Source organism: Podarcis raffonei, chromosome 1 (genome assembly GCF_027172205.1).
Source record: "Podarcis raffonei isolate rPodRaf1 chromosome 1, rPodRaf1.pri, whole genome shotgun sequence".
NCBI classification, from domain to species: domain Eukaryota; kingdom Metazoa; phylum Chordata; class Lepidosauria; order Squamata; family Lacertidae; genus Podarcis; species Podarcis raffonei.
The window spans coordinates 36,778,525-36,802,718 of record NC_070602.1 but is presented as its reverse complement, the minus strand read 5'-3'; the positions used below and the strand labels follow the sequence as shown (position 1 = coordinate 36,802,718).

General features: G+C 42.0%; 1 long non-coding RNA gene across 1 annotated transcript; it reads left to right on the top strand.

Moving 5' to 3' along the window:
- The first annotated feature begins 815 nt into the window (after positions 1-815).
- Positions 816-22,637, top strand: LOC128410245 (uncharacterized). The gene is made up of 3 exons (XR_008329429.1): positions 816-2,956; positions 5,581-5,673; positions 20,243-22,637. It is a non-coding gene; the product is annotated as an uncharacterized LOC128410245 (long non-coding RNA).
- Positions 22,638-24,194: the final 1,557 nt, after the last annotated feature.

Sequence of the window (24,194 nt, the reverse complement as noted above, 5' to 3'; positions counted from 1 at the left end):
AGTGAAGATTTATTCGCTATGTATTCCGAGCCAGAACTTTGATTCTCCCACGCCATTTCCATTTGTCCTGAGAGGAGAAGGTTTCTTAAGCGAAGCGCTGGAGAGAAAGGGGCCGCGGAACGGCGCATTTGTAGCCTGGGCACCAGAAACCACGAGGGCCTCTGCGTGGAACTGCAAAATTTATCCAGCGGGTCATTGCTGGGAAAGAGCTCAACTGACGCCCCTGCTTTCAGTTCAGCTGTGTTGTTCTAAAAAAAGAAAAAAAAGAAAAGCAACATCAACCAAACGCTTGTCCTTCCTCACTTGACCTGTCAATAGATTTCCCCAGACCAGAAACAGAGTATAATTGATTAATCATCTGCTATTTAATCAATTTGGGCACATTATCCAAGCCTCAATAGAGATGCCTTTTCTGAGATAAGGTTGGAAAGAAAGAAAGATATATTCTTTCTCTTCTTTCCCAAGAAGAGCTTGGTTCCCTTGCTTCCAGAATAGTCTCCATCCTCAGCTGTTCTAGGTGGCTGTTTTCAGAAGGAGAGGTGAGACTGTGATAGTTTCTCTCATGGTCCTAGGCTTAGTTCCTGGCGGTACAAGACACCTGCCCCAAACCCTGCAGAGCCATTGCCAGACACTGTAGAGTCTACATTGGAGATAATACTGAGTTAAGCATACCAAAGACCTGACTCAAGTTCTTATCTTTGTCTCTTCTGACATTTGTCTCTTCTTCTCCCAGAACTCCTGCATGGTTGTCTTTCCCTCTGCCCCTTCTTTCTCCTTTCAATACATCTCACTGCTTTTTATATTATAAGCAATGATTTTAAACTAGGAATTGGTCTGTGTGCAAGGTGATACATAAAAGTAAAAAATAAATCAGCTTTGTCTCAAATGGTAGGACTTGATAGGCTGTCTTTTCCATATAAATCTGCCCATTCTCAGTGTCTGCTCCAGCTATCCCCACCCTTAAGATTATAGATGACTGCCTTTCCCAGAGAGGTCCAATTGGCATCACTACTTTTTATTCTTCCTGGCCTTTCTAGGAATGCTGCTGAATCCTTCACTTTACTGCTGGTTGTTTACATTTGTTGTTTGCTGGATTTTAATTGTTCTGGGTTGGATTCAGAATACATGACTGCACATCATACTGAAATCAATGGGACTTACTTCTTAGGACACATGCATAGGCTTCAACTGTTAGTCTGGAGCCAGCCCATCTTATTCAGCTTTTTAAAGCATAACCCTGTGTATATTTACTCAGAAGAAAAGCTCCTTTAGTTTCCTGGGGCTTATTCCCAGGAGACTGGACATACGTTCATGGAGTTAATGGTTCTTATTAATGAAAATACCTTCCTTGGAAATGCAGGCAGGAATATTTTAAATGAATAAGCTAAAGGAGAGCTATGGTAGAGCCATTTCTTAGGCACATTACCAATTTAATCTTTGCCCAGTTTGTTCAAGTTCATGTACTTGTGATTATTCAAACAGGTGTGGATTTTTAAATGCTAAAATCTTGATACAGGCAGATGTGAAGCATAAGAACAGAAGAAATATAAGAACATAGGAAGTGCCTATTTGATCAGGCCAATGGCCCATCTAGTTCAGCATCCTGTTATCACAGTGGCCAACCAGATCCTGGTAGGAAACCAAAAGGCATGGTCTGAGCACAAGAGAACTCTTTCCTGGCCCCAGTGGTCTCCAGCAACTGATACCTAAGAAGCATTGCTGCTTCTGATTGTATAGGTAAAGCAGAGCCATCACGGCCAATAGCCATTGAAGGCCTTCTCTTCCATGAAAGGAAGCATAGGTGTCAGTTATGTCAAATGAAATCCAGATTTTTCTGGGATGTGAGGGGAAGGGAAAGCTTGCTATTGTAACTACCTTAAATGAATTTCAATACCAGGAAGTTAAAATTTATGCTGAAACTCAGAATTCTAACTCTGAAAACTTGAAGCCTCAAAATACCGTAACACACACACACACCTCCATTGTTTTGTGGAGTTTTGCGCAGCAGTGATTTGAATTTCAAATATATTGTAAAAGATTTGTGTCAAGTCTAATTCTTGGAAACTCTGTATTGAGCTTTTCTGAGCTGTGTAGTTTGAAACTAACATTGCTTCGCTCCCAAATGTTGGTTGGCTAATTTGTATTTTGAAATCATTACCTCCAAAAAGCAGGGCCCCTCAGCCTAATAAAGAATTGTGTTAAAAGTTGCTAAGCAACTTAAAAGGACGTTTGCTTTCAAGAAGCTCACTTGTTTGTTTAAATCCTGATTATGTTGCATATTATTAGCTGCATTACATAAATCAACAAAGGAATCTATATTGGCAAGGGAAGAGGACATTCCTACCCTTGGCCTTTTTGCATTATGCAATTAAAATCACTTGAATTGCATGTTGAAGTTTCAACAAATATTCAACAAACATTATTTATCTCGAAAAATTCTCCAGATTATTAAGTACATAAAAGCACCAGAGGGGAGAAATAATTAAGCAGGTTTGTCATATAGTATGTGTTTATTTTAACCTTTCTTTTAAAAAAATCTTATCTACTAAGTACTTTTACAAGACACTAATTATATTCTTTCTGAAAAGAATTCTCCAACACCCTTCAGTGCTTACACCCTTTAATCATATCTCATTACATCTACCTAATCCATCTTTTTTCACATTGCCAGTGCTCATTAACAGTTTTAAAAGCCAGTCCTGGACATTATCATCCTTGATTTCAGAATCACAACTGGTACCAATAATATTTTATGCTTAAAAAAGAAAATAAGAGATGATTCTGGTTTGGAGATCACTTTCCCCTTTCCCTCCTTCTTTTCTGCTTTCCCTTTTTTTGTATCTATTAAACAAGATGCTGTGAGTGATAATACAAGAGAACTGTGTAGCGTTCTTTCCCCCAAGAAGAAGTTAATTTTATAAGCTGCTTCGATGGTGGATCAACAATTCCTTTGAAGGTAAATGATCCTTGACTAACATTTAGCAGATATTGTGCTTCACAGATGTTTGATTGGCAATTCATGTGACATCTAGTAAACAGCATGGGTAATTCATTGGCTCTCTGCATGTGTGCAAGAGGGGTGGGCTGGGGTGACACAGAGCACTGGCTAGCAAATGGCCCTCTTTCATTCCCATGCTAAGTGTATGCTTCGTAGGGCTGAGAAATTCACGGAAAATACTGTAGCGCCAACATTTGTTAACCAGAACTGATTGAATAATTGATCACCATTCTTTCTTTCTTTGTTCTTTCTCTTTTTAACATGATAGGAGCAGCTTGTAAGCCTGTGTATACATTCTCAAAGACTGCAGAATTGCTTTTGCACCAAGAGATATACATATTGTGCATGTGTGTGCATGTATAGTAAGGTTGCTGTCACGCTGCAGTTTGTGTGGCCACCAATAGGTGGCCATGTGAACTGCAGTATGATGGCAGAACTGCAGGTGGGTGGCCCAGGCAGGCAGGCAGAGCAGGTGGAGTGACGGGCAGACATGGGCAGGCTTTATGGTGGGTGGGTGGGGGGAACCTGTTAATTAAGGATTTTGTATTGATTTACTTGATTTAGGGGGGTAGCTGCTCCTCCCTGCCCCCTAGCTATGCCCATGTGGGCAGAGCAAGCAAACTGCAGAGGAAAGTGCAGGACAGGCCCCACTTTGACCTCTGATGCCTCCACTGGTGCGAAGGAGGGGAACAGAAAGGAGAAAGTCTCCCCTTCACCACGCCCAATGCTGATGCGGTCACATTCTGCCTGCAACCACTGCCACTGGTGGAGTCTCCCCATTTCCCTCTCAAATGCTGCTGCCAGGACTCCTTATTTTAAAATGCAGGTGTTTCTTTCTCTGCAGCAGCAACTGTGCTCTCCCTGTAGTTACCACCTCTGCTGTGTGTGTCAGTGTGAAGTTTCTCCCCCACACCACCGCTGGAAATGAGAGATGAAAGCCCAGGTGAAGTCAGAGAGGGTGTTGAAGAGACGGGTGGGTGGGTGGGTCTGGCTAGGCGCAACGAGTTTGGTAAAGTGTGGACGGGGGTGCTGGTGAGGTGTAAAGGTTTGCAAGATAAAAGAGGGTTGGCAAGGGGGTAGCAAGTAGGTAGGTGGGGTTTGTGAGCCATGTGAGCAGGGGTGAAGCCCCTAGTGTGTGTGTGTGTGTGTGTGTGTGTGTGTGTGTGTGTGTGTGTGTGTGTGAAGTTCTTCTGCAATGCTTTCAGTTATACACCGTGCTGGCTAATTACATACACCATGCAGTAATGTTTCTGCTTGCTTCTTGCAAAATTCTCTCACACAGATATGACTTGTGAATGCTCCATATGTCACGTAGTGTAGGAACAGTCTCCCTGGGAATGAACCCCAAAGACTTCCTCTACAGTCTGATTCAAAACACAAATAAGTCAATGACTTGAATGGAATCAAATTTAGTCCCACTGATGAGTGTCTGGCATCTTGAGCTTGTTGATATATGAAGCTACAGCAGCGCAGAAAGCAACTGATTTGGGTTTATTTATAATGCTATGCAAGTATTTCCACACCACCTAGAAAGCTAAGTTTAGCCCTGTTGTGCTGCTGTTTCCCCATTGCAGTTCCAGTGTAACAGCTTACCACAATATATCAAACATAGACGGTTGTGTAGATGATGCTCAGCCTTCCCCAACTGGGTGGCTTCCACATGTGTTGGACTGCAGCTCTCCACATCCCTAACCATTGTTCATTCTGGCTGGGGCTGATGGGAGTTGCAGTTGAAAAATCCAGAGGACACCATAGCCCAAAGATCTTTGGGATGATCCATAAGTGTCATTATCAGTTCTGCCACATGATGATAGTAGATGTATTCTATTCTTTAACCCCTTGGTACACTGGGACACGTGGGTTAAACCACAGAGCCTAGGACTTGCTGGTCAGCGGTTCAAATCCCCGTGATGGGGTGAGCTCCTGTTGCTCAGTCCCTGCTCCTGCCAACCTAGCAGTTCGAAAGCACATCAAAGTGCAAGCAGATAAATAGGTACCGCTCCGGCGGGAAGGTAAACGGCATTTCTGTGCGCTGCTCTGGTTCGCCAGAAGAGGCTTAGTCATGCTGGCCACATGACCTAGAAGCTGTATGCCGGCTCCCTCGGCCAATAAAGCGAGATGAGCACCGCAACCCCAGAGTCGGACACGACTGGACCTAATGGTCAGGGGTCCCTTTACCTAACATTGTGACATACTTTACTGTACTTAGTCTCTTGGCTTTATTTGAAACATTGTACATTGTATTGTAGTGGCTTTTGAAAAGAAGATAGATTAGATACATTTAAGAATATAGTACTTCTGAGAGTAGTTTACTCCTTTTTGTTGAAATCAGCAAGTGGTCAAGCCACTGTAGATGGCAAAGCAACAGAACACAACAGCCCAATCCTCATCCCATTTAAGATGAAGTATTTGGATTGAAGCCATCATTGGCTTGTATCCAGGTACATCGGGTGAACTAGGCAGCAGCGTTGACTGCCTATAAAGAGCCAAATGAACCTCGGATGCCATGGATTCAGCTGTGCCCATAGCCAGCTAGTTAGGCAAATGGTCAGCTAATAGTGGCTTGTATCTGCCCCCTGAAGGATCCTGTGAGAATCATTGCTAAGAAAGGAAAGCAAGAGGGAGAAAGAGAGAGAAAGAGAGAGACCAAGCAACCAATTCTGGAACGTGAAGGGGTACGTTCAGTTATTTTAGCTTATTTTTGTTAATAATATGTTGAGTTCTGAATAGAGAGATCATGGGAAACTTTATTTATTCAGTTGAATATTTATAAACCAAGCTTGCATAAAAATACAAGGTGGTATGCATTAGACACCATTACAATAAGTGCAATTAAAAATATCAATGAAGACATTAGTAAATACTGGTTGAATAAAAAGAAATTCAGATTTCAAAGGCCTGCCTGAATAACACTGTTTTTAAGAGATATCGAAAACAAAAGGCAATAATATTCCTGCTTGAACTCTACTAGCAGAGGGTCCCACCCCCCAGGAAACATATGTAGGAGAGTTGATGCAAGTTTATTTGGCAAAGAGCAACAGCCGTTAGGGAAGCGATCAAGGTGACACAGGCTTATATAGAGATATTTCCTTTCCTTAGTTTTACATATGCATAGAAGATGAGTCAGGTACACACCGAGAGATGAAGAACGAGATGCCTGTCTTATGAGGGCTGGATGCCAAGTTCATCATGACTATACCCAAGGATGAGCCCTATCTCTCCCCTCTCAGCCCACTTTCAGCCTATCTCACCAGGTTGCTATGAGGATAACATTTGTGAGGAGGAGACCAATATATAAAGAAATACTACCTAGATCTCTGTTCAGAATGCTGAGAAAAAAGAAATGGGAAACTAGCAATAACCCTTTCATGCCTGGTAACTCTTACTTTCAAAGGACACCATTCCTACAGAGAGATAGGAACACAGGAACATAGGACCCCACTGCCTTTTGCCATCAGACCATCTAGCTCAGTATTGTCTACACTGACTGGCAGCAGCTCTCTAGGATTTTCCATGGGGTTATCTTCCAGTCCTACCTGGAGATGCCAGGATCGAAAGTGGGACCTTTTGCATGTCAAGCAGTTCTATGTTTGCCTTGCAACATGTAGTTACAGGGAACCAGGCAGAGGGCCTTCTCGGTAGTGGCGCCCTCCCTGTGGAACACCCTCCCACCAGATGTCAAAGAGAACAACAACTACCAGACTTTTAGTAGACATCTGAAGGCAGCCCTGTTTAGGGAAGCTATTAATGTTTGATGTATTACAGTATTTTAATATTTTTTTGGAAGCCGCCCAGAGTGGCTGGGAAGCCCAGCCAGATGGGCGGGGTATAAATAATAATATATTATTATTATTATTATTATTATTATTATTATTATTATTATTATTTAGCTCTGCCATTACATTAAGGTTGGCTTAATAGAGATCAGTAGGACTTATTTAGGAGCAGAGCATAAAAGCCATAAAATATGTATCACACACACACACACACACACACACACACACACACACACACAGATATAGAAATTGTTTTGCTTCTGTCATCTGTTCTGCTGCTAAATTGTGGTAGTTCTTTTCACTTGCATTGGTCATGATGTCATCTTTTGTTAGCGAATCATTTCAGATTTCCAGGAGCTTGGTTTAAAGACCATTCCCTTAAAAAAAATCATTCTAATTTTCCTCCATGCTGCTATATAGTGGGTTTAGTGCTTAGCATCTGACATGTTTTCTCAACTACTGGTTTATAATGAAACTGCAAACATGAACATACTCAGGGGAATGTGATAAAAGCAACAACAACAACAGCATCCCATGATCTCTGCAAAGTAAATGGCAGCTCTAAAATTGTCACATCTGGATCAAAAATATTTCATCTGCTCACCTAAATAAACAAAAATAAACAGAGATAATTAGGATCAAAACTCAATGAATGTTTATTTTAACAGCTTCTTGTTTCTCATTAATTATTGGAATGGGACATGAAGACCTAAATTCTTAATGTTTGCTTTGCATAGTGTAAAAACAAGAGCAACATAAAACAGATAGGACAGATTGGTAGCTTTCTTACCAGGTAATTTATGATTAAGTTCTCTTTGTGAAACACGAGCGTCTTCCACACTTCTGCAATGATGAGTGCAACTCCATAAATCCAACAGATTGTACATAGGGCTGCTGGGAGGCAGGTTCTCTGCATGGAGTTCAATGTGACTGGTTGCATTCATGTTAAAATAAAGAAAACCCATTGCCATTTTAAAAATATAGCTCATGATAATCATAGCAGTGTGTTCAATACAGTGCACATAGATAGGATTTATCCATCTGCCTGACCATCTAAGATAGCTATCATACATCTGAAGGAAACAAATATCAAAGTTAACAGTCAGCACATGAAATGTATTTACCCAAATGTGTTTCTCTAAAAGAGGAATGGGGTGGAAGAAGAGTTTAGGAAGAGATGAGTCATGATTAAAGCTGGTCATGCAGGAGGTGGGACTAGTGACAACTCTCATCACCTCTGACTATTGGCTATGTTGGCTGTGGCTGATGGGTTTTGGAGACCAGCAACACCTGCAGGGCCACAAATTCACCATCTCTGATATAAAGGGACTCAGATTTAGCATTCTAGAGGCATGAGCAAGCCAGTCTCCCTCCCTTTCCCTCCCAAATACTCTCTCTGGCAAAGGAGTTACTGCTATGCCTTTGGAAGGTGACCACTGATAAAGGTGGTCCACAGAAGCTAATCATGTGCAATGTTGAGTGGGAGTTGCAACAATATTCACACTGGGAGGCCAAGTCTGTGGTGCATCCCTGTTCCACTGGCTACTCCTGATACTGGTTTTCAATTTTGTTAAGTTTTTGAAAAAAATAACCACACACACACACACACACACACACACCATATCCTATGTAAACTAGTCTCACTGGGACTCTAGAAGAAGCACGTAATATAAATCAGCAATTCAATAAAACCATTTACAAGTTCAACTAATACAGAAACCAAACCCTCATGCAAGCAACATTGTGACATAAACCATCAAGGTACTCCTATTTATTTTGCTGTTGTGTACTATAAAGCATCCCCTAATTTACATGGGGGTTACGTTCTTGGCCCCTACACACATAAGCGATATTGTGTGAAGTGGGGAACACCCTCTAAACAACTTTTAAACACCCTCTCTGCCGATCTCTCTCAAATACCTACAAAAAAAATACTGTATACAAAAATATCCACAACTAGAACTGAAGCTCTCAGGCTGGTTGGAGGCTGGAGGACGAACTGGAAAGCGGCTACTGTTAGGTGGGGAAGCTAAGCAGCATAAACAAAGCCTTGCTGTGCCTCTGGCCTCCTCGGAGCTTCCTCCACCCTCACTGACATCCACTTCGGCCTCCAGGGAGTGTCTCCTCTCAAGCCGCAAGGACTCTCTCCAGCTCTTTCTCACCATTTTTGGATTTGAATTGAATTATTTATGTGTTTCTCAGCACTGTGTGGGGTCACAAGTAAGTGGGATGGGTGACACTTGTATCTCTCGGGGCACCATGTTCCAAAGAGTGGAATTAGGCTCCCATCCTTTCCAAAAGGCAATCATCCAGAGCAGGTGTCAGTCATCAATTGGATGCCTGGATGTGTACACAGCAGTGAAAGAGCAGTGGACAAATTCATGGACATCTTTCTAAAATTGTGGTCTATGTGCTCTTGCATATGGCAGCATGTTGAGTAGCCTGTGATGTTCTGCAGGGTTCCCTGGCTCTATCTAGGACTGTGATACCAATCAAAGAAGCCACAGTCTCCTTGTGGAACTTCCTGCACAAAGAGATTCACTGGCCAACCTCTCATCACTTTTAGACGGCGGGCTATCGCGATGTTGTGTGCACTGAGATTGGTCTGTGAAAGTTACAAAAACAACAACAACCACTAGACGTTTGAAAATCTCTGCTTTTAAAATAATGTCTGTTGGACCTGTTTTTACTATTGATTGAAATGGTTTTACGCTGATTTTATGGCTGTTTATGCAACATGTCAGCCACCATTAGTCTTATCAAGCATCTACTGTGAGCACATGAAGAGAGCTGTGGGGCCACATCCCCAAGCCCAGCCTTCAACATATCTGCCTCCAGGCGTGCTAAATTGAATAAAATATTTGGGGGGTGGAGCAAGCCCCACCCCACATAATCGATCACATGACATGGCACACACACACACCATTGGAATGGCAATGCCCATCAACATTCCCCCCCCCCCACTGAGCAGAAAGGTCTGAAGGGGGATTGTAAATACATTTGATTAAGTGCATGTACGGGCCTCTCCATAGCTCGAAAACCCCAATCATTCAGGGTTCTTAATTGCTGGGAAGTTGAAGGCACTTAAACTCCATCTTCAAACCTTCCTGCTCAATACAATAAGATCCAGGGTAGAGTAGGCAGGATGATTGGAGAGAGGCTCATGTATGTCATCCCATGCTTTCTGCAAAATAAGGTAGTGGTGCACTTGGTCTAGCCAAAGTTAAGCCCCCCTGAAGCCCCCATTGATTCCAAAGGCAACAATTTAAGAAAAGGCAGAACTTTCTCACAAAATTCAATGTGATTGCAAGTGCTAAATTCTGACTGGATTGTGCATATGGGTTACAATAATTTATTAAAGTTGCACCAATTTACTTAAGATACATTCTCCCTGTCACAATAAGCCTTTGTTTTAATTGGCAACCAATTAAATATTAGAAGTAATAATTAAAAGAGAAAGATATGTTTGAGCTACCTTAATACTGCCCTGCACCCTGAATTGTATTTTTAAAATAATAATAAAAATAAGGAACAGGTTCGCAATATTTGGTTAAAATTCCTGTCACATGTCTTGTTTCAGAATTAAGCTAATCATACCTTGTGGAGCTGAGCGTGTTTTCTTTCAGATTTGGTCACAGGTCCTAGTACTAAATTAATATAATCATAGCCTTTTGTTCTGCTGGGAATAAAATAGTTGTTTAATTAAACATGCCAGTTGTTTATAATATAATGTTTCAGAAAAACTTGTTTGAAAGGAAAGATAAAGATTTATATCAAACATTTCAATCTGACAAGTAAATTACATTTCCTCTGCCATAACGAGAGGTAAAGCAGAAAATAATGATTACAACATCTGTAACTTGCGTTGTTCCTCAGAGGAACTGAGCACTTGTTCTCATTATTCAGAGATGTGATATGCATTTGCCTACAAAGGTGACCTTTACACTCTAGAGATTAAAGCAGCATGTTTTTCCACCTTTAAAATAGAGCTCCATGGTTGATCTTCAAATTCTTTGCATCAACTTATAACCATTGCTTTCCAATGAAGTATTTCATGGGGAGGGGGTGGGAATACACACAAAGAGATGAGTAAATGACTGTATTAAAAATGCCAAAAGATTTATTTTTTGTCTATGGATTTACATTTATTAAAACAGAAATCACCAGTATAGCACCGACAGTGTGGTGCACTGGTTAGAGTATTGGACTAGGGTTACACCCACACCATACATTTAAAGCATGTTTAAAGCATTTGGCTTCTCCCAAAGAATCCTGGGAACAGTAGTTCACACCTAACAGAGCCACAATTCCCAGCAGTCTTAACAAACTCCAGTTCTTAGGATTCCTTGGGGAAATGTGGCCTAAGACTGAGGAGACCCTGGTTCAAATACCCATTTAGAAAAAAACCCCCAAAACCTCACACAAAGCACACTAAATGTGAAATTGTGGTTGAAATATACAGTACAGTGGTACCTCGGGTTACATACGCTTCAGGTTACAGGTTCCGCTAACCCAGAAATATTATCTCAGGTTAAGAACTTTGCTTCAGGATGAGAACAGAAATCGTGCTCTGGCAGCGCAACGGCAGCAGGAGGCCCCATTAGCTAAAGTGGTGCTTCAGGTTAAGAACAGTTTCAGGTTAAGAACAGACCCCCAGAACCCGAGGTACCACTGTACTAGGACTAGAGCTGCTTAGAATGTCTGTATCTGTATGCAGGACTCTTTCCTCCAACTCAAATAAAATGGGTATCCAATGCACCTGTTGTTAATTACTGAGAACTGTGGGAGACATTTTACTGGTTTACTGCAGTGAGCTTTGCCTTTTGACAAGCATTTGTTTGACATATTGTATTTGTTCATAACGGAACTAAATTAGAATACTTTCGATCACAATCCTAAACCATTGATCTAGCTCCTATTTTTCCATTGCCATCATAATAACATGTTTTGTGACACTGTGCTAGCAAATATTTTAAGCTATCATTGTGTAAAGGAGACAGGAGATGAAGTTTCATAGAGGTTTTGTTCAATTCAATGCAGCTACAGCGCTGAATACCACCCCTAGAGTTAAGAGTGACCAAGTAAGGTACCCAAGTTTGCTGATGACATTAAATTATCCTGGGTGGTAAAAGATAGGGGGAGTTGTTGTTGTGAGGGGCTCAGAAAGAATCTCTCCAAACTGAGTGAATGGGCACAAAAATGGTAAATATGGTTCACTATAAATAAGTGTAAAGTAATGCACATTGGGGAAAAGCATCCTAACTGCACAATACAGGCACATAAATCCTGATGGAGCCTGAACTGGTGTTGGCTGACTCGATAAGAATTATTAGGCCATGGTACATGGTTCAATGAAATCACTTACCCAGTGAGAGAAAAAGAAATGCAACCTCCAAGTTAGGAATTAATAGGTAAAGAGTCAAAAATAAAACTACCAATGTAAGGTTACCAGATTTTTTTCAATGAATCCAGGGACACTTTAATTAATTAATTAAAAACTACACGTTTGGGACGTTGATGCTGCAGCGATGGCGGTGGCAGAGGAGTGGCCGCTGCCTTGACCTCAACCGCCACGCTTCCCCTTCCTCCGAGGCTTCTATCTCCTTTCTCCATGAGTCTGGGCAGTCCCTGAGTTGTTGGTTCTTCGGTCCTGGTGGTGGGGAAGTGATGTGTGGTGGGTCAGGCATGGAAGGCAGAGAAGGAGGGCCAAGAGAGGCGGCGGTGAGGCTTGGGCAGTGTGATGCCTCCCTTCCCATCGGAGCAGCCCCAATCCCATTCCTACTTGCGTGCAAGCAGGAGGGGGCGGGCATTCCTCAGCTGGGAAGGGAGGCTTCCCATTGCCTAAGTGAGAGATCCCTGCCCTCTCCTGCTTGCACACAAGCTCTGATAGGCAGCATGAAGCCTCTCTTCACAGCTGAGAGATCCCCACGCCGACCCTGCTTTTATGCAAGTAGGAGTTGGGAGGCTGCTCTGATAGGCAGCATGAAGCCTCCCTTCATAGCTTAGTTGCTGGGGTCAGGGAAGGTGGAGGCTGCATCTTAGAGCCCCTGCACCACCATCATATGGGGACTTCTGAGCAGCTCCTGAAGCCAGCCAGAGCCAACTGCTCCAGGCTGCTGAGACTGCCGCGGCTGCATTTCCCGGGGACATTAGATGAAATCTGGGGACATTCCGGGGACGGAATTTGACCGGTGACTTATTCGCAAATCTGGGGACTATCCCCGGGAAACGGGGACGTCTGGTAACCCTACCAAGGCCATAATGGCTTTACACAAATCTGTGATGCAACCACACTTGGAATGCATGTACAATTCGGTTGTACTCAAACTTCTTCCTCTTCCATTCCTCATGTGAGAGATATAAAAATATCCCACAGTACTTAACTCAAGTACTATGGTCATTGTTTTAAACCACCACTTCCCCCTTCCACTGTTCCTCTCTTCTTGCTCCCATGCCATGTCCACTGCTGTTGTGCAAGCTGCCTTCACTTTTGCTCTCCTACCCTACCCTACCCTACCCTACCCTGACTTCATGTAAATTTAGGGTTGGGATGGGGTACCACACGCCCTTCAATAGGGGCTGCATGCTGACATTCTCACAATTTTATTGTAAATAGAGAAAAAAAGGTAGATTTACTAGTTGAAATTCTACCATGATCTGAAAGTGAAAGAAGAGCCAAGTGGACCAAGAACCTTTAAAAAGTGTGTGTGTGTTTGTAATGAATTTCAGTGATATATTTTGTCTGACGAATGAGGTCATACGACTTCAATGCAATCTTATCACAATAAGTTCATTTGTCAACATTCAAGTGAATTGTGTGTAGAGGGGAGAGCACGTGGCTTAGAAATAATTTCTAGTCCTGACAATGTGTGTCTGTCACTAAAGCAGTCTATTCCAAAACAGATACATCACAGCAGTAACGAGAAAAGAAAGCCTGGTTTAATTTGAACATGCATTTATCTTCATAAAACCCAAGCGGTTCTCCAAGGATGTCATTTTACAGATTTGCCTTGGACCGATTTAAAATCGGCACATATGCTTTATTTTCTTGTGCACAACAGGAGTGAAGATGGGTATGATTTTCCCCCTTTTGCAGGGGTGAAATAGGTTGCCTGTCAGTTGGATTTAGGCGACAGTCTGTCTGCAGGCCGTAAGATGATCTGCATAGTGCCAGAGGAAAGCGGGCAAAATTCCTGGCTTGCAAGTACAGATACTGATCTACCTTAGCCACCTAAACAATGCCTCACCTGTTTGCCTTGTCCATACCTTATTTTACGCAGTCTAATGCTTGTTTTGTTTGACTTTTCTTTTATTTCTGTGGATCTGAGCTTTGATACACTTTGGGGACTACATAAACACAGTGTTGTACTTGAACATCACCATACTTCACAGTACTCTGGTGGCTTAAGACCACCACCCCCTCAGCAAGAACAGCACTGTTATTGAAAATTATGAGCCCAGGACCAAATAAGTAGGCCACATACGCCAGTGTTTGATCTACCAGACGAGTGTCCAATGACATTGAATGTGAGATTCTACTAATTACTGCACTGTGTACCCTCAGTTAAAATTTCTTCCACTGGAACTAGTAAAAGGCTTTCTATTTTTATTAATTATTTTCCAGTGGCTGATAGCTAGGAGATAAGTTACTATAGCGTTTAGAACTCTATCCACTCATTTTCCAGACAGAAGTATGTCGCTGTGTACAGCCTCTTTCACATAGGAATGAAACAGAAAACTCAGTCCACTTTCTCAGTAAAGTATAATATAAATATTTTACCACCATTCATTATTGGCTTGCTGATAGCTAGTTCAGCTTTGCCAACAGGAATCGGAGGGGGTTGTGTGCGCCTTGTAACTATATTTGTGCTGGGAAGCGTGGAGACAAATATCCGTGCAAAACAAATGAAGAAAATGGAGGCAAACACATACACACACACATCCTCAATGGAAACTAAACAAGCATTTCTCTAAAGTGCTGACACTTGGTATTATTTAATTTGCATACAGCACATTTCACTTGGGCTGGAGAACAATTAAGTTAACAAATAGCGAAATCATCTGTACTCTTAGGGATAATTTAACATGACTTGATTTTAAACTGTTTTACTTTGGCGTTACAAGGAACAGTCTCTATTTCATGCCAAAGCTCATCAATTTAAATCAATGGAAAACACTGAGACTGTAATGAATTGTGAGATGAATGAAGCAGGACTGAAAGCAAATATTCTGGCGACTCAAAGGATTGGCCTGAATCGGGCTGTTATTTGAAATACAGTTAAATATAAGAGGCTGGTTCTTCATTTATGTTGTCATATGAATAAGAAGTATTTACGTTCACAGTGGTAAAATTTGGACAGTGGTAAAATTTGAAAGAGGCTGAACACATTCACAGTGGTAAAATTTGGAGTTCAGGTACTCATGGAGTAGTCCCCAGGGCCATAACTGACCCCCAAGGAGAGTCCAAAAATCAAGGAAGCTATATTGATTTATTTTATATGTGGGGTGGGTATAAAACACACACACACACACACACACACACACACACACACACACACACAGAGTGCTACCTCGTCAAAGAGCATAATACCTAGTTTATAATGCCTGTGGCATAATGGTACACTCCTGTGTATAAATTGCCTCTGAGGAAGCTCCATTGGTTTCACTGGTGCTTACTTCTGACTACATAGGCTCAGATTTAAAAAGCTTGAACAAAAGATCTTCAGCCAGCTGCAGTACATTTGGCTTTTAACTGGAAATGTAAATAGTCTGAAAAGAATTGCTACTATTTAGACTGCTAGTGTGAAGAAGGAACACCATCAAAGAAATGGAAAGATGTATCCAGCCTCTGCTTGATTATTTTCTTCATTCTCTGACTTCCTCTGTTCTAATCTGTCACAAATAATAGTAAAACTTGAAAGTGTCATGATCAGATCATTCACTTGACGCAGCAAGAAGGATTTATTCATTACCCTGAAACTCCGGCAGATGACATCATTGTTCCTGCTCAAAAAAAGCTGCACCCCCTCCCCCCAATGTCTTCTTCACTACACCACTCTTCATAATGTTACAGAGGTGACATTCATCGCAAGAAAAATGTAACTGCAGAGTTTGGAAGCACAAGCATACAGAATTCTCTAAATTATCCCATGAGTCTTCATTTAAGCTAGTTAATTTGGAACACAGTGCAACTAATTTACCTTAAAGTCATGGAGGACATTTAAAAACAGCCATCTAATCAGATGTTCTGATAAAATGGGGATGCATTTTCTATTGTTTGCATAATTAAATAACCCCATTGGACATGAAGAGTGAATCTGAACCATCAAGAACCTTAAGAAATGTCCATATACTTCTTTAGGATTGTGGTGTATGGATCCAGTGCATGACTGATAGAAGGTTAATGGAGAGTGTAATTAGAAAGCTCTAATATTGATCACTGTTTCAAAAATTCATTCACTTGGGAGCTGCATACAGACAAAGATCTGAAGCAGCTTTGGAAGACTGCAGTTCACAAACCACTTATTCCAGTGAATAGAATCCCTAACAGTCTGAGCAAGTGGACTGCAAATGGTCCCTATGAATTTTAATCCTGAGCATTGACATGAGAAAATCTCATTCACTAGTTGACACCCGTTCAAGCCCAGACTATAGATTGTTCATGGTAGAGATGCATGGATGGATGAATCAGGTTCCAACCTGTGTCACTTTCAACTATATTTTTCCCTCAGTCTACACTGTTCCATTTTTTGCTTGTCTTTGCCACTTACGTTTTTAGACCTTCCTCTTTTTTTACACAGACACCCACCCACCATTATTCACAATTTTATAAGGTGGTGCTAGGGATTCCTTTGAAATTTGCTCTTCCTTTACACAGATAGCAGCTATCTTGGGAGACACTATGTAATCCAGTAGTGTCCAAACTTTTTTCAAAGAGGGCCAGATTTGATGAAGTGAAGGGCCGTGAGGGCCGACCAAAGGGCCAACCTTTTTTTTTAGGATTGAAGTTGTTGAGGTTTTTTTATAGGATTTTACCCCAGAAAATAAACTGCCACAGAGGCCAGATTAAATCAACTGGTGGGTCGGATTGGGCCTCCGAAACGGACTTTGGACATGCCTGATGTAATCCTATCCCAATCCCTTGCAGCCACATTTTTAATGCCAGTGTGCTTTTTTAATGCCAGCTGGGCTTTCTAGCTGTTTGCAGCAGCTTTTACCAGTGGAAAGAAAGCCTTCAGACTTCAAAGGCAGCCCTTGGACCACCTTGTAAAACCCAAGGACTGCAATACGAAAATTCAGAGAAATGCAGAATAAGCTGGGAAACTATGTTCTCATCTGCACAGTGGTGCAGGAGGTGTGGATCAGGTCAACTAACTCCTAAATATGGTGAAAACAAATTTCTGTCACATATCTTTTTTAAAAAAATAATATTTATTGCTTTTAAAGATTACAGAAAAAGAAGAAAAGAGAAAATTTAAAGACAAACGAAGAAAGAGAAAAACAAAAAAAACCCAAAAAGTGAAAAGACACCACAATACAATACAGTATACAAATAATATAAACCCCAACCCAATCCCATTAAGCTAAACACATAAATAAATCTAAACAAAACAGTTTAAAATACATCTTTCCTTTTCCATATTCTATCCTTCATTTCCTTGTTTCCTTGACTTCCTCACATCTCCCTTTTTGTATTCCCATTCTTCTAATTATTTCAGCAAATCCTTTCCATCTTTCTCTGTTTTTTATCGTCTTGTAAATAACATATTTTTTAACCTTATTTCCCTTTAAAGCTAAATTACTTATCTATTCCTAACTTCTTCTAACATTTCTACTAAATCCATATAATAACATTCCACGATTTTTCTAACAGTCATTAATTTTGCAAAATTTCTAAATAAAGCTTTAGCTTCCCAATCTTCCTCCACCCTCTCCTCTCCCTGGTTTCGGATTCTGCCAGTCCTTTCCGTCAAATCCATATATTCCATCAACCTGGAGATCTTATGTCTGAGGCTCTTAATTCTTTTCCAAGTCCCTTCTGCGGATCTTCTTCATATTCTTTGATGCTCAGGAGCAAATCTCGGGAAAACTCCAACCAAACAGAACTTTTGTTCCTTCTGAACAGCTCAGCCAAATTTCCATACTTGAAACTAAGGTCCATAGGGTATTTCAGAACGTATTTCAGGATTCCTCCAAGTCCATAGGCCCCCACAGCTTCAAGCTCCTCCAGGCCCCAACCCATGTCCCAGATGTCAGTTAATCCCTGGATGAAGGGGTCTTTCCAACTTTCGTTCTTCAGTCCAAGCCAGGGTCCCATCCTCAAGCTCTGGTTTTTGCTAAAATCAATCATGCAGGGCCTCCATTTGTAATCCTCAATTTGCCTCTGTAGAACTGAGGATCCTTCTTGAGTTACTTTAAGTTTCACAACGGCATCTTTCTCCTTTTCCTCCACCATTTGTCTTGCCAAGATATTTTCCTGTACCAAGTCCATGTTGTTGCTTGCTTTTTGATTCAAGTTAGTCACTTTCTGTTCCCGGCTGTCAAGTTTAAAGATCATGTCATCTACATTTTTGTGCAGCTGTTCAAGTGAATGATTTATTTTGAATAATGCAGTCACAATACCTTCTCCTATCAGCATTTTGAATAGTCCAAGGTCAATCTCTGATTCTCAGAAACTTTATCTTGCAGCTGGAGTTTACCCTGTTACACTCCTGTAACAGTTTCACATGCTCCCTCTAGAGGGAAGCAGTTTCAAATTGTATCAGTTCTTTCAGTCACAGAAACAGTTTTGATTTTCAGTTATTTTTCACCCTTTAATGAACTCAGAAGAGATCAATGGAAACAGTATCTTTCTAATTTTAAGTATCTGTCAAATCCGTTCTGTCAGTGAACCTTCCCCAAACGTCATCAGGCAGACCGTCCCCAGGTTCAGAGCAGTGGTAGTTTACTTTTCCCTCTCTCCTGCAGGTTCTCCCTAGGTCCACGGCTTCCCCCCTCTTCTCCTGCTTCCAAGGGGGGTTTGATATTTTTAACCAGTGGAATTTTAATCCTTTATCCAAAAACTTTCAGAGACTTTAGTTTGTAACGCCTTTGCTTCAATCTATTTACAAAAACGGGAGGCGGACTTCCTGTTTAGAGCCTTCCCGCTACTTTGCCAAATTAGAATATCTGAAGATCCAAATTTTCCAGTCTACTCACGGGTAGTTGTTTAAAGTCCAATTGTCCACAGGAAAAAGTCAGCGCTCTCCGGCAACAGCAATGCGGCTTCACTCCGTGAAAGAAGCAGTCGATTCAAAGCACCGCGCCACTCACCCCACATCGCTCCGGATCCCCAAAACAGGGTTTCCCCGCGAGTAGGGGAGGCACAAGAGGTGCCAGCCGAATCCCAAGTTCACAGGCTTCTCCCGCCTGTGATTTCTGTGGGTCTCCGCCTTCGCCGTGGCGGTCAGACCCTGCTTTTCACGGAGCGAGTTCCTCCCGATCGGAGGAGCTCCGCCATTGCTGGAAGCGTCAACCCGGAAGTTGTTGCAAATTTCTGTCACATATCTGGTCCACGGTGAACAAATTGGTCATGTGAGAACATTGTTTGAGTCCAGATCACCACCGTTCCAAAAGTAACACCTAATCTCATCCTAGGCATGCCATTTCCATCACCTGGAAACTGAAATACAGGATTTAGGAGGCATCTGAGAAGCCTACCACCCGGAAAGAAGGTGAAGACTGAAGGGCTCCATTGCAAAAATTTTGACATTGGTTTGGACTGAGGCATGATCCTGCACAGACCGCAATTCTGCATGTGCAACTGTCCCACACTTTCCTCCTCTAGCTTCAGATCCCCACATCCTAACCTAGGCTGTTGTGAAGGGTTCCCCAAACTGTAACATTACATTTTCAGGGAGCGCAGAGAAGGGTGTAGGAAAGCTCTAATCACACAATTTAAGATACTAGTCTTTGTCCTCTGAGCTAGGTTTTTTTTTTTGGTGAACGCATGTTGATTTTCTGCCATATTACCATGCCACAGGCTGAGAAAGATGTTTCACTGCCAACCAGATGTGCTGAACTCTGTATGAATAGACTTTGGCAACCACAATTTCTTGAGCAGCTGGAGCCTGCAATCAGATTTAGAATAAGCCAATCTGAGCCGAATGCAGCACACATAGCTGCCAGTCAGATGACTAGTTCATCCTGTGGACACATGTTCATCACAGGATGATCAAACACAGTGGCTGCTTAGTGTTCAGGATCTCACGGGCATAGATCCCACTTTTCTGTAGCATAGGAGATTGGCTTTGTGTCATCCATCTCTGACTTCAGAGAATTGGTCAACATAAAGATCCAGACGTATTTATTTCTGAATCAATTGTATTGTTTTGAAAGCCGTTAAAGAGGCGTGTTTAAGAAAGGAGTCTTTCAAAGGCAACACTTTCCTGTTGTCAGTAAATAATGTTGTCAATTGTCTCTTTTGCAGAACACACAGGCTGAATCTCATCTGCAAGCAATGAAGCAATGATCTGTGAGCCCTGGAAATAAAAACTAAATCTGTGGAGGGACAGAAGATTTCAGCTCAGCTTTTTTTTATTGTGAACTGTGAGATCATGTCTATTTGTGGATCTTTGTCTTCCATAACTGACAATGGGAGTTGTATGATGATCCCTTGAACGAGGTCCCTGAATACTATTCTGTTCCAGTCTTTACTTCAGATCAGTTTTTTCTCTCCAAGATTATGGACTATTAATAGTTTGCACATATGGGAAGCATCATTTAGTGAATGGAGTCTTATGAGGTGGGGTTCTGCCTCACACTTCCTACACTCCTGACAGGCATGCAAGCAAATCTTTACATCCTGGATATGTTGCTATCAAAATCAAGAGAACCATCTAGAGAAACATAAAATTGCCTTTAATGAGGCTAATGGGATGACTTGGGAAATGAAAACTATTCTCAGCTCTTCTGTGCTCTTCATTTGTTTCATTTCATTTCAGATTGCTGCAAATCATTAAGGGGTGTTTGTAAAAAGTAACCAGGCTAAGTGATTTAGTTATGATACTTAGTGGAGCTTCATGAAATCAGATGAGTTTCTTTCCAATTTACCAGAGTGTTTGCTATTGCCTTGTGAAAACAGATGGAGTTAGTGGGCCTTCACAACCGATTTGTCTGAATCCTGAACTGAATCAGGCTGTATTGTCCCCATTTTTCTTCATTTTGTACTGAATCTGGATCAGGTTGAGGTAGTTACAAATCACCACAGAGTCGAAACTATTTGTAGTGATTTGAGCTGATCTGGAGCTCAGCCACGATGCACAGCCTAACAATCACCAGGGGGTTATTGTCAAGATAAAATGGGAGGGGATACAAAGACTCTCCTGAACTACATGAAGGAATGGTAGGCTGAAAGAAGACTTAGAAATAAATAAAAATTATAGAAAGATAACTCTCCCTAGTTATGCAGGTGCATGGTTTGGGGGTGCACCTGGATTGGGAAGTGACATAGCTCAGTGGTTAGAGCAGTTGCATTGCATACTGAAGGTCCCAGGTTCAGTCGACAGCATTTCCAGGTAGGAATGGGAGAGACCTGTGTCAGAAATTCTGGACAGCTCCAGCCAGTCAATGTAGACAATGCTGAGCTAAATGGACCATTAGTCTGACTTGGTGTAAGGCAGCTTCCTATCTTCCTATCCAGTTCTACCACTATTGTGAAGATAGTTATGGTGTTCCTAGACTGGGTTAGCTTGACCTCAGTTGTCCATGCACTGGTAACCTCCAAGACGGATTACTGCTATGCACTCTATGTGGGGCTACCCTTGTGTTAGTGTATTGCAGTAATCCACTGTCAAAGCTGGCCCACAGGGTGTATGGGGGGGGGGAGGGGGAAATAAAGATTTAGTTCACTGGATCAAAAATATTCCCCACCCTTGCCTTATATACTTTCTAGATCACCGCAGTTTGCAGCAGAGCTTCTCCTTCAAGTTCCAAAGATATCAGAAACTCACTCTATGGTAACTCAGAGCAGCGCTTTCTTTCAGTGTGGCTGCTCCTGTTCTGTTGAATGGTATTTCTGTTGAGATACAACAGGCTACGACTATTTCTCATTTCTAGAAACGATTGAAGATATTTTTGTTCAGTCAAGCTTCTTCAGTTGGATTAATAGGTTTCTGTCATGGGTGTGTATTGTTTACAAATTCATTTTCTGTTTTTGTGTGTGCTGTTTATAACTGTTTTATGAGCAGTTTTTGTTACATTTTGTACATCACATCGGGATATATCTGGAAGGCGATGAATAAATAACAGTAACAATCATTTATTTGGAGGATATCGAGAAAGCCCATTGGAAGGTCTTTAAAGCAGCTGCCCAAAGATTGCTAGTGAATTAAGTCTCCATCCATGAAATACTGACATTCAACAAGAGCTTAGAGATCTAGTTTGACCTCTCTTAGATCTGAGAGTATTACATTGTTATGTTCCTTTTTTAAAATGGTGCATGCACCCACCATTTTCTAGGTGTAGAAAAATATACTTTTTAGAGTATAATGAGGCCATATCAAGGTTTTCCATTCTAAAGGTAATGTGTTTTTTCCCCTTTAAGACAACATACTTTACCATTTTTAACTTTTCTCATCATATTTTTGACAGCAGGTTTTCCAATTTTGACAGGTTTTTAAAAGTAATTTTAACAGATGAGTGATTTCTCCTCCAGCAAAGTCAGATTATGTGAAATGTCAATGTAAAAACCATATACTGTGACACATAATCATTTTTAGCTGAATTTACTTATTAATTTTACTTGCTGTAGCTAATAAACCCTAAGTGCTTGGCTAATTGTATTGCTTATTTAAATATTTTAAAGGGTGTATTTTAAAATTGCATTTCTTATTCTGACTCCAAATTTTTTTCAAGGCCGCCATGATCTGTCACACATTCATTATGAGTCTAGGAATCAGCATCACAACTGGGAAATCTCAGTTCAAAGAACTGAGTCAATGAAGAATCACAATGCACATTCTCTTTCCTTTAAAGGCCAAACATATTTTCAGAGCGCTTCCAGTGAACCTCATCCACATACCACATCAGGTTGGTTTGTACCATCAGCAGAATAAATTAGTATATCACTTCCTGGTCTTTAGGCAGCAGGTGGGGATTCGATGTTCGACAGCTTTCTGCACGTAGAACACTAACATGCCAAGGAGAAAGAATTGACATAGTCTTCTCCTTGAGTGCAAGGAGAATTTCCTTTTTGCAGGAACTTTTCCAAACATGCAAACTCCACCTGCATTTTGGTGTAGCATACAGCAGGAAAATATTTACCACTTGATTCTGCACGGGCGCGCGCGCACACACACACGCACACACACACACACGCACACACACACACACACACACACACACACACACACACAGTATATAAATATGGTTTTAGAATTCCAGATCTGGAAAGAGGTGGCTTGAAGACTGATAGGTAGCTGTGTTGGTCTGCCGCAGTCGAAACAAAATAAATTAAAAAAAAAAAAATTCCTTTCAGTAGCACATTAAAAAGGTAAAGGTACCCCTACCCGTACGGGCCAGTCTTGACAGACTCTAGGGTTGTGCGCCCATCTCACTCAAGAGGCCGGGGGCCAGCGCTGTCCGGAGAGACTTCCGGGTCACGTGGCCAGCGTGACATCGCTGCTCTGGCGAGCCAGAGCCGCACACGGAAACGCCGTTTACCTTCCCGCTAGTAAGCGGTCCCTATTTATCTACTTGCACCCGGGAGTGCTTTCGAACTGCTAGGTTGGCAGGCGCTGGGACCGAACAACGGGAGCACACCCCGCTGCGGGGATTCGAACCGCCGACCTTTCGATCGGCAAGCCCTAGGCACTGAGGCTTTTACCCACAGCGCCACCCGCATCCCCCGTCAGTAGCACCTTAGAGACCAACTAAGTTTGTTATTGGTATGAGCTTTCGTGTGCAATGCACACGTCTTCAGATACACTGAAACAGGTTTAGCCTGTTAGACTGCAGAATCTTTCTTTAACATTTGATGTTGGTGCTATTCATATTGCTGGTTTCGAATACATCCATACAGAGATGGGGAAGCTCAACCTGGAGGCCAAATGCAGACCTCCAGGCATCTTTATCCTGCCCCTACAACCTTCCCTGTCCATATCCATGCCCAGGCCACGCCACTCACTGGTCCTGCTCTGCAGCCTCCTTGGCAGTCATGTGCACTTGACTTGTGATCATGCCTTTTGCTTGCCTGGAAAGGAAGAATTGAGGGCACGCTCAGAAGCACTGCTGGTTCCTCCTTTCTTCTTTTGTGGGTGTGGCCTGAACGTGTTAAAGTTTCCCATGGGATGGGGGAATTTCTGGATGTGGCCTGCCATCCAGATCTAGCTCCCTACCCTGGAGTCTGTGCCTGGAATGTTTGTGAGCTGCTGCCAGGACTG